Source organism: Montipora capricornis, chromosome 3 (assembly GCF_036669925.1).
Source record: "Montipora capricornis isolate CH-2021 chromosome 3, ASM3666992v2, whole genome shotgun sequence".
NCBI lineage: Eukaryota > Metazoa > Cnidaria > Anthozoa > Scleractinia > Acroporidae > Montipora > Montipora capricornis.
Window position 1 is genome coordinate 73406688 of NC_090885.1, and position 4539 is coordinate 73411226.

Consider the following 4539-nt stretch of genomic DNA (forward strand, 5'->3'; position numbering starts at 1 on the left):
AACTGACAATGTGAATTGAAGACTTTGCCGATAAACCAGAAAAGAGTAGTGATCCTTGAAGCGAGAGGCGAACAAATTCCTTTTCTCGCTGAGGTGGTATTGTTCTTGGAGCACCATTCCTTATAAGCAAAATATTCTTGTTCCAGTTAGGACATTTTTAGACTAAATTCAATTTACTTTCATTAACATGTCCTGGCCATTAAAAAAAGGTCAAAACTACAGAAATAACGGGAAATGGATATTATTAATGTATGATATGGACAATAGAAAGAGATTGTTCCTCGAGGTCAAGTGATTTATATCTTTGTAACTTTTGGGTCATTTGATACAAATCATATTAAACTTAATTGACTTCTCTCTTGAATTCTTTTTATGGATATTGATCCAAATCTTTCAAATATAATTTCTGATATAGTTGAAAAAACGAAACTCGTGCCAAAATTCATGCAAGTCTTTCATTGAAAGCCCCGTTGGTCTTTTCATCTCGCCAATCATGACGCCGTGTTCAGATGTTGTTTGTTTAATTTGTTTTGTTGTTTATGAAGCCAGGTTTACATGGTGATAAAAGAGCCGATCGGGGACCTACTAACTTGAAGGATTAATATACTGTTTTTGAGTGTAGCCTGCATGGATTCGGCGAGTTCTCAGTTAGAACGCGACCTCCAGGCTTTCAAGTGCAAGGCTCCTCGATTTCAAATTCTGGTGCGGAAGCACTTGTTAAAACGACTGTTTTCACCGAGTTAAAACGCTACTCGAGAAGCAATAAATTCTAGTTCATTCTCCAACTCCTAACTTTCCTTGAGTCTCCACTGGGATTTAATTGTAAAGCACGCTGACAATGTAAAATTGTTTGTAAAAGCCTGATGAAGAAAGGAAGTGCCTTTCGTAATATTGGCTTTATACAGTATATTCCTTCTTTGCTCTTTTTGTTTTTAGAATAATTAATTGCTGATTATCTTCTTCACCAGGAACTAGCAAGCACGCGGAAAGTCGGATCTGGTGTTATTTTTTTTGTGCCACTGGTTCTTGCTTAGGCAGTAAAACCATAGTTTCTATCAACTATTGTCATACTGACAATGCACTTGAATGCTTGTAACATCAACATTCAAATCAGCACTTGACCAGGATCATTTTGCACGATTCAGTCGAAATTTTTGTACAAGTGCGCACTCAAGAATTCTCTCCCACAGATAATTCTCGTCGCCCTCCTATCGTGATTTTTTTTCCTGTCAGCTACTGCGAAAAACGACCTTTGGTCAGTTGTTGAATTAGAGGCCCATTTTTGCAACCGTAGGCAACCATTATGAAAATCACATGATATGCGCTATATTATTTGTCTTGGTCACGCAGAGATCTCTTTCAGTTAGGGTTCCCTACAAAGTAACTTTCCCGTATTGTTCTTCCTTTCTTCATTACTGTATTTTTTTCGTCAGAGCCGGAACGTTTGCCCCGGAAATTCCAATCAAAAATACAAAAACTGTTCTGACGCCGGCCGAAGCGGACATTGATTCCGGTTAAGGGGGCCTGGCACTTCACTACAGAAGGACAATGGTTGCTAAGGAAGCTTTTTAGTCAAAGAGACCTACGAAAAGGTTGTCTGGATGATTCTTTCAAGTAACTTTTTCAATGGAAATCTGACATCACTTCAATCAGAAGACGCATGCACAACTAGTCCCGGTCCTCTGCCGTGCATTTCAGTGAAAACAGCAGGAGCCCATCTGGAGCGTGCAACTTCCTGAAACAGGTAAAAAGCTCTCAGGAAACAAAAGTAAGAGGCAGCTATTCACCGGATGGCAACCGTCCCATTATTTTTCGTAAACCGTAGCATGGAATTTTTCTTTCGAGAAAAAATGGAACTGATACTTTGAAAAGTGTATCAAAGGAGGGCCTTATGTCGTCATAATTTTTCTTTTAAAATCCATGTTACAGATTTTGTGGTAGAATTTTCTCATACCGTTGTGTTAAACATTTTTTGTTCTGGTCACGAGATTTACCGAATAGGGTTGAGATCCGAACCAGACAAAGAAATGTTAAATAGAACACACTTGGGCAAAAAAGGATAACCGCAGAATTTAAGGAATTCGAGACATGACTATTTGAAGGCGTCCATAGCAAAGGTTTGGTGGTTGAGAGCAACCCCTCATAATTAATGACGATTCTTGTGTGCTTACTTCAACGCAGCTCGGAAGACCATAAGCAACCCATATTTCGATTCAACCGTTAAGCGTGAAGGGATTTTTGGTCGCCAGGAACCGCCAGAAGCAGACGACTAGTTAGTAAACAAAAAAACAAACAAACAAAGTATTGCCAGTGGTGAACAAAAACTGGGTTTCGAGACAATATGATTTTGGTCAAAAATCAGTGTTGAATAAACGGGGGCAGATAAGTAAAGTTATTTTCGTGGGAAAGCGACTATCTTCTCGAGAGTTATGGTAGTAAAGCAACTCAATAGGTGGTCGTGACGTCATCGCCGCCATGTTGGTGAACGAAAACAAAACATCTCACATTAGATGCTTTTGTTCGTCCTCCAGCAATTGCTATCTATGTCTCTAAGGATTGGTTGCAAACCACCTATTCTCGAAAGTCACGTTTGGAAGTTTTTCCGGTTATCCCCGAATCACCATCGGAAATATACAGTTCTTTATTATATGACAGGGTTACTTTTTATCATCTTTCATTGCAGTTGCGAGAATAATGAACCATCGGCCATTTTTATGCTAGGGACGTTCAAGTTGTCCAAGACGAATTAGACTTTCGAGACATGAAAAAAGGTCTGTTAAGTAATAATAATGACAGTAATACTATATAGCATTTATAGTGCTCATATTCTATAAAATAATCGTGTGCGCATAACAACTTTACAAAAAGTGAATTGCGAGGCCAATGTAGGAGACGTTTTTGCACTTCAAAATTCTTTTACTGTTTCTTCAAGTTTTCGTTGACGAAGTCAAAAATCTTGTACTGCGTTCTTCTGGTCTACCTAAATTTGAATTTGCCAGAACATTTATATAATTTCAATCTCCACTGGGAATCACACTTAAAAAAGGAAAACTTGCTAATGAGCAACTTCTATTCTTCTATTCTTCTTTGTTACTTCAAGTCCTTTTGAATTGGTTTGTTTCTTCTAACAGTGTTCTAATAGTGCAAATCACTCCCCCATGGTGTTGAGATCTTCAGATCGAAGCACTGTTTACGTTTTATTCTCTAGTTCTTACTTGGTCACTGTTAATATGCATAGTTTATGAATTGGTCTTTCGTAAGTTCCAAATGCAGTTTTCATCTTTGCCTTTCTAACTAGCCCGTCTGTTCCCAAGTACACTTCCCGTGCTAACGCCATCTTCCATTTTCGTCTTGGCGTTGCTTCCAGTTCATGACACTGAAGCACCAACTCTCCAGGTTGGAGATTTTTTCTCGGCTTGTACCTTATATTTCGGGGAAGGAGTGTTGGAGCAAAGTACTTTAACCATGATTCCCAAAAACCTTGAAATCTTTGTTGCAATTGGGTTGCTCGCGCTAAATGCCTTGGGTTAACTCTCTCAAGCTTTCTGGGTTTGGTGCGGGGATTGCAGCGTGAGGTCCGCTGATTAAATCGTTTGGAGTTATAGGTGGATTCTTTCAAACGTCATCTGAACTAGGGTACAAAGGACGGCTGTTAATCGTGCGGGTTACTTCTGCAAGGCAAGTTCGCCATTGTTCTTTTTTTAGACTTTGTTGTCGCGTCCATTGCTTGGCGGACTGACTTTATTAAGCTTTCAACAACACCATTCATGTGGCTTGCTTTCCATTCATGTGGCTTGCTTTGGGGATATATTATTTTCTTGTTTGCAAATTTCTTTTAAGTACTCCTGAGCTGCGACAAATTTGGTTCCATGATCCGACCAACACACAGCAGGATGACCTCTTGTGCATGCAAATCTATTGCCTGTTCCAGGCTCCCAGATAGTCGGGAAAACGAAAACAACTGCGTGGGAAAAGCCTTGTTTCTTCAAGTTTGCGTTGACTAGGTCAAAAATCTTGTCCTGCGTTCGTCTTGCCTATACCTAACTTTGAATTTGCCAGAACATTTATATAATTTCAATCTCCACTGGGAATCACACTTAAAAAAGGAAAAGTTGCTAATGAGCCACTTCTATTCTTCTGGGAGTAATTTCTGGGAGTAATTTGTCCAGACGGGCCCGATGAGGATAAGTAATTTGTCCAGACACAATAGGGCCGTTTATACGAAAGAAAATAAGCCGCCGCTTACTCTGGTCGCGGCTTACATAAGACGCGAACACCCCGTATAAATGGTACAAATCTACCTTCACGGCTTTCTCAATTGCAAGCCGCTGCTTATCCTGGCCTGGGAGTTTACACTCGTATTAATAGTTCCTTCCGCGTATTATGTACGCCGCGGCCAGAGTAAGCCGCGGTTTATTTTCTCTCGTATAAACGGCCCTAATGATAGAATAGACGCTGGAATTGGGTCAAGCAAGCACGAATTCTTGCACGCCAAAGATGGTTTACGTAAGTCCACCTGGGACAACGACTAGAATTCAA